Source organism: Heptranchias perlo, chromosome 1 (genome assembly GCF_035084215.1).
Source record: "Heptranchias perlo isolate sHepPer1 chromosome 1, sHepPer1.hap1, whole genome shotgun sequence".
Taxonomy (NCBI): domain Eukaryota; kingdom Metazoa; phylum Chordata; class Chondrichthyes; order Hexanchiformes; family Hexanchidae; genus Heptranchias; species Heptranchias perlo.
In genome coordinates this window covers 193880652-193893507 of record NC_090325.1, presented here as the reverse complement: position 1 = coordinate 193893507, position 12856 = coordinate 193880652, and the positions used below count along the sequence as shown (strand labels likewise).

The following is a 12856-nucleotide window of genomic DNA, read 5'->3' as shown; positions in this document are numbered from 1 at the left end:
AACTTCTATGATTCTATGATTCTATAATATTGGGGAAGTTGAAATCCCCCACTATTATTACCCTATTATTTGCACAATTTTCTGAGATTTGCCTACATATCTGTTCCTCTATCTCCCCCTGACTGTTTGGGGGCCTATAGTACACTCCCATCAAAGTGCTTGCCCCCTTTTTGTTTTTAAGCTCCACCCATATGGCCTCATTAGAGGAACCTGCGAATATATCATCCCTCCTTATGGCAGTAATTGATTCTTTAATTAATATTGCGACCCCCCCTCCTCTTATACCTCCCCCTCTGTCTCGCCTGAAGATTCTGTACCCCGGAATATTGAGCTGCCAGTCTTGCCCCTCCCTCAACCATGTCTCTGTGACAGCAACAATATCATACTCCCATGTGTTTATCAACACCTTCAGTTCATCCACCTTATTCGCAAGACTCCTTGCATTAAAATAGATGCCATCCAGCCTTGCCCTCACATATTTGCCCTGTCTTCCAAGCTGACTTGTTTTTTTCTCTATATTTGGCTGCACATCACCCCCTATTGTAGCTCCACTCTGTATCCCATCCCCCTGCCAAGTTAGTTTAAACCCCCCCTATATCGTAACAAAAGGTAGGGAAGGAAAAATAATTAGGTGCGATGGTTGATCAAATGTTGAAAGTGTTGTCATATTGTACGGTTACAATTACTAAGGTAATTTAATTAAGATATCTAAATATGTAGCTCCAGATCGAGAGTTAGCCACAGCACAGGCACGATGTGTCCAAACTTGAAACTGTGCTGCAATTTCTCTATAAGATACAGGGAAAGACCAGATCGATAAATTTGAGTAAATAGCTGTCTGATTAAAGAGCTAACATTAACATCGACATGATGAGCCAAATGGCTCCTCCCTGTGCTGTTGTTTCTATGATAAGTAGATAAGAGTAATAAAGAAAGAAGCAAAGAACTTGTATTTATATAGCACCTTTCACGACCTCAGGACGTCCCAAAGCACTTTACAGCCAATGAATTACTTATGAAGTGTTTTCACTTTTGTAATGTAGACAACGCGGTAGCCAGTTTGCGCACAGCAAGGTCCCACAAAACAGCAATGTGACAATGACCAGATAATTTGTTTTGGTGATGTTGGTTGAGGGGTAAATGTTGGCCGGGACACTGGGGAGAACTCCCCTGCTCTTCTTTGAAATCTTTGGATGTAAAATCGGATCTTTTACGTCCACCTGAGAAGGCAGACGGGGCCTCAGTTTAACATCTCATCCAAAAGACGGCACCTCCGACAGTGCAGCACTCCCTCAGCTGTTCTCCAATATAGCACAGCTGAGATCGGCAAGAAAGAACTTGCATTTATATAGTGCCTTTCATGACCTCAGGATGTCCCAAAGCGCTTTGCAGTCAATGAAGTATTTTTGAAGTGTAGTCACTGTTGTAATGTAGGTAACATGAGTAGAATTCACATTCTGCTACTGTGACATTGTGTGCTACAGTCAAGCAAACTGCATCGCATTATCCTATTCATTTTAAGTGTTTGTTATTATTTTACAACGAAGAATGCAAAATGCTGTATAGCACTTTAGTAGAAACCTGTTTATTTTGGTGCTCCAACAGACTGTGCAGCCAACTGCTGATCTTGGTTTGTGCTGTCAGAGAGAGACACCAATGGGCCCATAGGGAAATTGAGAGGGCAGGTCTTCTCAGGGCTGCTCATGCATACTTTATAGAGGTCAGTTCAAATGTGAAGAAAGAAAGAACTTGCATTTATATAGCACTTTACAGCCAGTGAAATTCTTTTGAAGTGTAGTCACTGTTATAATGTAGGAAATGCAGCAGCCAATTTGCGCAGAGCAAGGTCCCACAAACAGCAACGTGATAATGACTAGATAATCTGTTTTTATTTAGTTACGTTGGTTGAGGGATAAATATTCTTCCCAGCCAGCACACCAGGGAGAACTGCCCTGCTCTTCTCCGAAATAGTACCATGTGATCTTTCACATCCAGCTGAGAGGGCTAGACGAGGCCTTGGTTTAATGTCCCATCCGAAAGATGGCACCTCCGACAATGTAGTACTGCGCTGGGAGGGTCAGCCTAGATTATGTGCTCAAGTCTCTGGAGTGGGGCTTTGAACTCCACAACCATCTGACTCAGAGGCAAAGAGTGCTACCCACTAAGCCACGGCTGACACCTAAGTAAGTAATAATCCAGGACCAGGTGACCTGGCAACCAAGAATGATGGGTGGTGCTGGAAGAAAATGCATCAAAATAGGTACAATATACTTTTAGATGTATTTCTTTTTAATCATAAAGATGTCCCCTGGGTGAGGCCATCAGCTCATCAAACTCATCCCTCTAATAGATTCAATCTTCCATCAAGGCATCTCGTAGTATTTTGAATGAGCCTTGTGTTTTTGTATCGTGTTACCTTGCATGCCAGATTACTCCAAACTTCTCCCACTCTGTCTTGCGATCTGAATGTGCTTATCACCAATTTCCATTTATCTCATCTGTTCCTTGTTTGCTGATTTACTGTGAAGTAATAAAGCCCGATTTTACCCGCGGGATGGTTTTGGGCGGGTGAGTAGAGGTGTGGGTTAGAGACTCACCCCCTGTTTCAGTAATGAGACCCGGAGTATTTTAATGCCCACGGCCTAATTTAAATCCCTTCGGCAGACTTCCCACCTGTTCCGGGCGGGAAGCGATGGAAAAATCACGTGACCCCGGAGGCCGCCTGCCGACAGCAAATGAGTGGCAGGATCGGCTGCCGAGGCCGGAACCCGGTTGGGGGGGGGTCTTGCGATTGGGACGGGGTGGGGGGGCGACACCGCCTCGGAGAGGCCTATGGTTTCCTTCTGGAAGCCCAGAGGAGCTAGGGTCTGCCCTAAGAATCCTGCAAGATCCAGCAGCACCTGTAGAAGAGTTCACTAGTCACCTCTGTTCAATTGGGATTGCCCGTCGTGGAGTGTCTGGCAGCTTCAGAGACCCACAGCTGAGCCCTACCCCCATGACAGTGGTCCCTTACACGCTGCAAGTATCTCTCGTGAATGCTTGGACTTGCTGGTATGGAGGCCTTGGGCTTAAGTGTAGAGTGGGCTGTCATCTCTAATTTCAACACGCTGAGGTATTAGATGGGAGAGAGTCGGTACTCAAGAATTCATATACCTCACTGCTGCCCAGAATCCCATTGCTACACTAGCCAGGACTCGCGCTAAAGGACTGACCGACGACAGGGCATGGCTGGAGTGAGCATGGATCAGAGTGCCTCTCCGGGCGACACCGCCTCTGACCTCCCACCCTTGCCCCTTCCACTTCGAGCAGATTTGGTGCCACCAGTTACAGGTCCATGTCTTGGTCTGCTAGACACAAAAGGCGCAGAGCGATCCCAGTCCCAAGAGGCTTCCACCGACAACCAGCAGCCAGCCACCGCAACTACTGCTGCCAGGGTGAAACACACTAAGCGCATAAACTTACCAGTTTTACGGTATTAAATTTGGTTGCATTTTATTTCAACAGTGTCATCACCAACAACAGCTTACATTTATATAGCACCTTTAACATAGTAAAAGCATCCTAAGGTGCTTCACTGGAGTGTTAATCAGACAAAAATTGACACCGAGCCACTTAAGGAGATATTAGGACAGGTGACCAAAAGCTTGGTCAAAGAGGTAGGTTTTAAGGAGCGTCTTAAAGGAGGAGAGAGAGGCGGAGAGGTTTAGAGAGGGAATTCCGGAGCTTAGGGCCTAGGCAGCTGAAGGCACGGCTGCCAATGGTGGAGTGATGAAAATCGGGGATGCGCAAGAGTCTGGAATTGGGGGAGCGCAGAGATCTCGGAAGGTTGTAGAGCTGGAGGAGGTTAGGCTATATTTAAGTTGCTTCAGCTCAACTACTTTTCACTGATGCTTTTAGACTCCTTAGGGTAGATTTTCAACTTGCTGCCTGGGCGTAAAACTAGCGTTGCAGATCGGCTATCTGTTATATTGTGGAAATGAAAATCGAATGGTTTCTATAACAAGCGGACAACCTGCAAGATCAATTTTAAATCCAGGTGGCAAGTTGAAAATCCGCCTCCTCAAATTTCAGCAGCCTTTTCCAATAAAGCCATGGGGAAAGACTGGGTTGCTCCAGTGTCATCAAACAAAAAAAACCTTACAAGAGTGCCCCCTTTTTAGAGGGGCACCTCTAATAAGGAACTAAACCATAAAACAAAGGAAACTTAAATAATAATATTGCCCACTACCCACTCCAGCCCCTGTGGTGCCCACCGGTCGCGGAAGGCCTCGAGCAGACCGAAGGACACCGTGTGCTCCTTCCCCAGGGTCACCCGGGCATTGGCAAGGCTGCGGAAGAGAGGCAGCCGGTGCGAACCCACAACCTCCCCACGGGGCCGCGTCCGTCCTGGACCTGTGGACGGCCAAGGCCCAGGAGCAGACCCGTGAGGAGGTCCTCTGACTTGCCCACCCCCTGCCCCGGGCGGCCAAAGATCAGGAGCAGTCGGGCTACAGGCTGTAAGAAGTGAAACCTTTGTTAATGCATTCAAATGCCCATCGAGGCTATCTTTATCTGCTGTCAGTGACAGAATGAGCTTTGTTTACTTTGCCATGGGAACCAGTGCCTCTGCCAGATAGTGCCTTCCCACATGCTGATGACAGCTCACTATTTAATGGAGTTACTCAGCTTCCTAGTAAAACACATAAAGGTCATTCCTCTTGTTGATCACGGTTAAAGATAGCTGTAGAGCAAGGCAGGGATTTCAAGTCTCATCAAGTCCCAACAAACCAAAGAAACGATCGAAAAGTTCAAAAATCATTGGAGAAAATGAAAAAGGAGAAATTTCTAGATAAATTCCACCCCCCCCAAAGAAAAGGAAAAACAAATTATCAAGTATACACAAATCTTTGACGGTGGCAGGACAAGTTGATGAGGCTGTTGGGGAAAAAAAGCATATGGGATCCTGGGCTTTATAAATAGAGGCATAGAGTACAAAAGCAAGGAAGTTATGCTAAACCCTTTATAAATCACTGGTCAGGCCTTAGCTGGAGTATTGTGTCCAATTCTGGGCACCGCACTTTAGGAAGGATGTCAAGGTTTTTGGAGAGGGTGCAGAGGAGATTTACTAGAATGGTACGAGGGATGAGGGACTTCAGTTATGTGGAGAGACTGGAGAAGCTGGGATTGTTCTCCTTAGAGCAGAGAAGGTTAAGGGGAGATTTAATACTCATTCAAAATTCTGACGGGTTTTGATAGAGTAAATATGAAGTTACTGTTGCCACTGGCAGGAGGGTTGGGAACCAGAGTCGAGATGAAGAGAAATGTTTTTACGCAGCGAGTTATTATGATCTGGAATGCACTGCTTGAAAGGGCGGTGGAAGCAGATTTAATAGTAACTTTCAAAAGGGAATTGGATACATACTCGTAAAAGGAAAAATTTGCAGGGCTATGGGGAAAGAGCAGGGGAGTGAGACTAATTGGATAAGTCTTTCAAAGACCCAGCACAGGCACGATGGGCCGAATAGCCTCTTTCTGTGCTGTAAGATTCCATGATTCTATACTATCGATGTACTTTCTCTAATTACCATATAACTAGTCTGTTTCCTTCCATTTACAAGGGTTAAAATGAATTGTCAAATATAAAACTCTTTAGATACAGTAATGCAATATATGAGACTAATTCTGATATTATCTATGTTTATTTAGGAGGAGATGACGATGAAGAATGTTGTAAGAAGACTGCTTTGCAATGCAAAACATCTACTTAAAACTTCCTTAGTATTTTCCTGTTCTCAAATGTAGTTATGTGTGTTTAATATAATTGCTTTACTGTTCAAAAAAAAAACAAGCGCCATTTTTTTTGGGAAGCATGTACAAATATTATTTTATGCAAGAGCATTCAATGCCCTTTTATTTAACTACTGACAACACTGTGGATGACTGTGCTATAAGTCATCGGTATTAAAAATGGTGACTGGTTTGTCATTGTAGTGAACACCGTGCATAACAGCACTTTCATCATCAAAGGGTATATATTGCAGTGAGTCACAGATAAGCTAATGTTATACCTTAAGGCATCTAGCAACAATTCAAAGTGACCCTGCCTGAATTTGTGCACGTTTTGAATTTGCGATGCCAGAGCACTCAAGAAAATATTATTGCAGTCAAGCCCTTACTTTCTCTCTATAATAAACTGTGTGAAATAGGTTAATTCAGTGAAGGATAAAGTTATCAAATTCATAGCAATTCCACCAGATCCATACCTCAACTGTTCAAACTTTGATTAAAGGTTCAAACCATGTAGCAGTCTCTAGTACTGGGGCTGTGCAAAAAAGCAGTGTCTAACCTACGGAATATTTCGTCTGATTTTAGATTATTACAAAATATTTGATTAGAGCTCTCTGACTCTTCATAAAACTAGATGACTGTTTACTCATGATATCGTGACTGTTTGCAATTGCAATATCTAATCGTATAATAGTGATTTAGTTTGACAGTGCTTATTTTTTAAGCAAAGACTTGCGTAAAGTAAAGCAGATGTTTCCTTGAAGCGTTCAGTGTTCGTTCTTCAACAGTCACCCAGTTTGAGCGCGCATACACGTTAACTAGTACTAGACATGGGTCCCTTACACATATATGAAAGATGTAGTGGACATTACCCGCAATAATAATAATAATGATAGCAAATTGTAGCCCTCTGTGTTTTATTTCATAGCTTTCTGCCCATAGCATTCTGTCTTTTCTACATTATGGGGCCAATTTTATGAATCGCACTCCCAGCAGGGAGCTTCACGCTCCGGGCGCACGTATCGGGATATTCCGGTCATAGTCCTCGTGAATTTCCGTCCATTAAAATTAACGTATGGAAACTTGCGCGGAATGCACCCGTGCGGTCAACACCCCCGCTGGAAGTGTGATTTCATAAAATTAGCGCTCTCAAATCACACCCAGCTACCATCGACTGATAGAAATCTGCATTCAAATTGTTACCCTAGATCGGGAATTCAAAGCAATGCTTTCAATCAGAATAGGGCACAAATCACTGGTGTACCTCGGGTTAATTACATAACACAGTTCTGTAAAGTATGAATGTAGGTGTTGGCCCATAGAATTAGTTGCTGGTGTGTGTGTGATCCTCTCTGGCCTGTTAGAGGATGTCCTGGTGCTATGTCAAATACGGAGCCATCCCTGTTTACAGCATTTCTCAGGGTTTCTGTTCATACCGTTTGCACTTCTAAAGTACAGGGAGATAGATAACCTGTTACACGCCTTGTGAATCAAAAGGGCGGTGTCTTACTTTTTTTTGAGACGGATAGTTCAAAGTATTCAGAAATCGGATCCACACAGCATTGTCCAGCTGTAGCTTTGCTCCTTTGTGTAGGCACGGTGATTAGAGTTCCCAAGCATGCTGTTCTTGCCCCAATGGTGGTGTTAATGGCAGCTGCTGTACGGCTACGCTGAGAGGCAGAAATTGGGATGGGACAACAGCTTTTAACGTGCTATTGACACACCAGTTACACTGCGCAGTTTGAGTTGGTACGAAGCAGTTTCATTATTTAACATCTGGGCTGATTTCCCTTAGATCAGACATTCCCGACATTCAAAGGGAGGGAGTTCCGTTTGTCAGGAAACCTCAGCCCAGAGCTGCCGATTTTCCATTAGTTTGTTGAACTGATTTTCCCAACTAGCGTTTCCTGGAAGCACAAACTCTGTGCCAGAAGTGCCCATCAAGCAAATGGCCCTGTGTAGGATGACGACGAATTTTCAAAGGTTTTCAGGTGATCAGCTTGACCACCTAGGAAATTTTTCCAACAGTTCAAAATCTAAGTTTAATATTGGCAAACATCTGGCTAACCCAGAGGAGATTTACCAGAATTGTACCAGGGATGTGGACTTCAGTTCCGTGGAAAAGCTGCGGTTGTTCTCCTTAGAGCAGAGAAGGTTAAGAGGAGATTTAATAGAGGTGTTCAAAATCATGAATGGTTTTGATAGAGTAAATAAGGAGAAACTGTTTCCATTGGCATGAGGGTCGGTAACCAGAGGACACAGATTTAAGGTAATTGGCAAAAGAACCAGAGAGGAGATGAGGAGAATTTTTTTACGCAGCGAGTTGTAATGATCTGGAATGCACTGCCTGAAAGGGCGGTGGAAGCAGATTCAATAGTAACTTTCAAAAGGGAATTGGATAAATACTTGAAGGGGAAAAATTTGCAGGGCTGCGGGGAAAGAGCAGAGGAATGGGTCCAATGGGATTGCTCTTTCAAAGAGCCGGCACAAGCACGATGGGCCGAATGGCCTCTTTCTGTGCTGTATGATTATAACCCAAAAAGTGCACATTTTCACATTGCACGCTCCTGGCGGACGGGAATTTCGCCGGCAGTGCAAACTAGGAAAACTAAGTGCTCGTATGCATGAACCCCGTGGCGCGGGAGTACTGAGGTCCGATACCCCACTCCATTCAGCTTCTAATATGAACCGTGTTGTGCAGGGAGCTGCAGACTGATGGCTGGGTATCTCTCCGCAGGGGGAGGGGAAATCAGATGAGGTGTCCTGTGTCTTTTGGAAGTCAACCAAAGAGCAGCATTCTGAAAATAAACCAGTCCTGGCCCAGAAGGAGCTGTAAAGGAGAGGAAACATTGGGGATGGGAGGGGGGGTAGGGAACTGAAGGTCTTTGCCATTCATTAGAAGGTGAGCATCCTCACTATAAAAGAACATAGTTCGGAAATGACAGTCAACAGTGTTATCATACAAAATGTTTAATGCCCTTGTATCAAATTTCTCTGTACCCTGTCTTAACAGGTGTTAAATCAATTTAAAATAAACGGGTTAGTGCCCCGTTAAAATAGCAGAGAGAAGAATGTCATGACAAGCATGTTAGACATTTGTATGATAACATCACCGACATTCCATGTAATTTCCAGACTTGTACGTTTTATGTATCAGACCAGGGCGTATATTTTCCTGATTAGGAAAGTTTCAGGGCCGAGCACTTAGCATTGTTTTAGACAAGCTAAAGTCTGAGTGCACAGAACATTGAAGTACAAGTGCATCAAGCATTCTGTAGCTAAACTTCACCAGTCGGAAAGTACGCCCCTGATCTCATGGAGACCAGAGTCCAATAGTTTCATGAGCAGCACGTTAATTTTGGATCGAAAACAGTCAATCTCTGCATAAACTCAGGCCATCCCCGACTTGGGAACAGTCGCTGATGAAAGTTGATGGGAAAGAGGGAAATTGCTCTCTCTCTCAGCACTGATAAGCCTTACCATGAACAGCACGAACCTCCTCAACTGTACTGTTTTCTCCCCCCAACAGAAACCCAGCACTATAACACAGGACAAGCTAATAGTTTTGTGTATCTTGACTGAGGATGACATTTGTGCCAAGCATGGGGAACATAAGGGCTTAGACATATTCATGTTTCATATCCGCATAAATTCCTGTAAAGCCTGGATTTTTTTTTTGATGGAGAAGTATTGCTGTAACATTTTTTGTGTTTTCTGAAAGAATTGATGCAAAAGGGAAATGCCAGGCGCATTCAGGTTTTCAGCAGTTTGGGAGTCTAAACAAAGCAGATAAGTTCCTTGTTGTCAGCGGAGACAAAAGGGGAGATTTTCCTGGGTCTATTGGATCGGCTGTGTGTAGCAAATACAGGAAAATCAGACGGGTTGGAGCACATACCTCTTGGAAGCCCACCCAATTTTTCGTTGATTGCTTTAAATAGAGAGAAAATTGTGCGGGCTCCCTTACAGGCGACCCACCTGATTTTTCTGTGCTGACTTTCCCCCCCACCCCCGTACAGGAAATCCAGTACACCTAGCCACAGGACTAGGAAAACCTCCCCTAGATTTTCTCGGGCCTGAAGTGATTATGAAGGTTTATCTGGAGGTGAGGGGTTGAAACATTAAAAATTAAAACAACTTCTCAAAGGAAAAGATCTGTTCAATAGCTTGTATTCCACAGAGATTTTTTAGCCTTAATATTAGAGCATTCCCTTCGATGTATATTGATACCAAATCTAAACATTTGTAATGCGATAGGGCAACTAACTCAAATACCAACACTGACAGTTGAGTGAGGAGGGGGCAAGCAATCTGCTGCTGCATGCACTGTTTATGTCTGGCTTCAAGTATTGCAATATTTGTTAAGAAATGTTAACTGTGCGCCAAGGTTCACAAGCTGCTAAGGTTACAAACTCTTTGTAAAAACTGCCATATAGTCTTTTTATTTTTTTTTCTTCTTTTCCATCGCCTTGGTTGGTACTACAGGCTTTTTCATTGAATAATTACTTTTTAAAAAAAAACTATTAAGTACATGTTGATAATGCTTCCCTGAGTAGACCGTGTTATGTACGCTAGCCCCCCTGAATTTTGTAATGTTTGCCTTCTACGGTGAACCTACTTTCACACTGTTAGAGCTCCACATTGTCTGGTGTTTACACTGTTTCAGCGTGTGAAGTGTGCAATTGCAAAGGGAAGAGTGTGAGAGTGCGCGTGAAGACTGTGCGAGTTGTGATTGACAAAAGTGTAAGGAAGAGGTCCCATGCTGCAGGATAACTGAAGTCATGACTGCACCTCCTTGGACGTGAAGAAAGAAACCAATTCAAAGGAGGAATTGTTAGTTGAAAGTAAGCATTGAGCAGATGTTGGGATGCAGGTGAAATTGAAGAGGAAGTTATTACCAAAAAGGGAGAAGAATGTGGAACGGATAGAAATGAGCTTGGAGAGGAACCTCAAAACGAAGGGTAAAGTAATGTAAAGGTACTGTTATATATCAGGAAATTGCACTAGCCAAGTGTTGCACAAAGGGAAAAGTATTTTTTAACAGTGTTAATACATGAAGGACTGTTTCTTATTTCTTTATAATGCCACGTATGGAAACAATGTGCGAGCCAATTTTATGTATGTATTGGATTTGCCTAATAAAGATTATGTAATTTTCCAGTGACCAATTGCACGTAGTTTAGCTTTTCTCTTCAGACATTCTCTTGGTGCATCAGTTTCAGCTCAACAACAACTTTCATTTATATAGCAACTTTAACATAGTAAAACATCCCAAGGCGCTTCACAGGAACGATTATCAAACAAAATTTGACACCGAGCCACATAAGGAGATATTAGGACAGGTGACCAAAAGCTTGGTCAAAGAGGTAGGTTTTAAAGAGCGTCTTAAAGGAGGAGAGAGAGGTTTAGGGAGGGAATTCCAGAGCTTAGGGCCTAGGCAGCTGAAGGCACGGCCACCAATGGTGGAGGTGCAAGAGGCAAGAATTGGAGGAGCGCAGAGATCTCGGAAGGTTGTAGGGCTGGAGGAGGTTACAAAGGTAGGAAGGGGCGAGGCCATGGAGGGATTTGAACACAAGGATGAGAATTTTAAAATCGAGGTGTTCCCGGACTGGGAGCCAATGTAGGTCAATGAGCACAGGGGTGATGGGTGAACCTGTGCCTCTTCTTGCAAATTAACCTATAGGGCGTGAACGTTCGTGGGGGTTTTACGTTTACGTCGTTTTTTCTACGGCTCTTCCGCCAAACTTACAGCAGACGTGCAAGGCAACCTCTTCTTCTCCCTCCCAACCCCGCCCCGGAAATTCACCCCCCAAATGCACAATGGTGAATCTAGCTCACAGATTGGAGAGGCTGAAGACTCACAAAGATGTTAAATAATTACGTACTTTGCAATTACTCAGCTGTTAAACGTAGAGGAATTCCCACACAGGTCCCAGCATGATGCCAGGTTCCAACAGGAAGTGGACCAAACCGCATAACACATGTAAAATAGAAAACCTTACTTCAGTTACATGAAGAGACTAGAGAAGCTGGGATTGTTCGCAGAAAAGGTTCCGGGGAGATTTAATAGAGACGTTCAAAATCATGAAGGGACTTGATAGAGTAAATAAGGAGAAACTGTTTCCACCAGCAAAAGGGTCAGAAATTTAAAGTAATTGGCAAAAGAGCCAGAGGGGCAATGAGGAGACATTTTTTTAAGCAGCGAGTTGTTATGATCTGGAATGCACTGCCTGAAAGGGCGGTGGAAGTAGATTCAATAGTAACTTTCAAAAGGGAATTGGATAAATACTTGAAGACTAGCTTTGGCATTGAAATGCAATCTGTATCTCAGCAAAGGTGTCAGCCGTGGCTCACTCTCACCTCCGAGTCAGAAGGTTGTCCGTTTAAGTCCCCACTCCAGAGACTTGAGCACAAGATCGAGGCTGATACTCCCAGTGCAGTACTGAGGGAGTGCTGGATTATCGGAGGTGCCGTCTTTCGGATGAGACGTTAAACCAAGGTCCCGGCTGCTCTCACAGGTTGACATAGTAGATCCAATGGCCACTATTTCGGAGAAGAGCAGAGGACTACTCAGTGTCCTGGCCGATATTTATCCCTCAACCAACATCATTTCGGTCTTTGGTTGAAACCAACTGATGTAACTGCAGTGCATAACAGAAAATAAAGTATCTGTAGGCTTAGTGAGACCCAACAAGATCCCAGTTGTAGGTTCTTTCCAGTGTAGCTAAATCAGTTAAAAGAAGAATGTAGATGTCAGTTCGGGTCAGCCTGAAAGTTATATTGAATGTACCAAGCCGTGTTGCTTGGGATCATCTGTACTAGAATTTAGAGCAGGTGTTTGTGGAATTAACACGTTATACTGTAAACTGAAAGAAGAGAACAGCAGCCACAGAACCACGAGCCAAATTGATACTCGAACCCGCCGAACTCGTGATTTCCCTGCGATTAAACTCTTTCTTATAAAAACCTGACATTTGAGCAATTCTGTGCGGTGGAGCCATGGAGCGATGAGTAACCCCGGTCGCAGTGTGATATCGTGGATGAATAAAGTGGATGATGCTGCTTTACCCATGATGGTGACATGTACACTAGA

General features: G+C 43.9%; 1 protein-coding gene across 1 annotated transcript in view; it reads left to right on the top strand.

Moving 5' to 3' along the window:
* LOC137330584 (uncharacterized protein C4orf54 homolog) overlaps positions 1-10927 on the top strand; it is a 30525-nt gene extending 19598 nt beyond the window's left edge. Inside the window, exon 2 of the mRNA XM_067994507.1 lies at positions 5686-10927. The gene's annotated coding sequence lies outside the window, so the exon portion shown is untranslated. The remainder of the gene's footprint in view (positions 1-5685) is intronic.
* The last annotated feature ends 1929 nt before the right edge of the window (positions 10928-12856 follow it).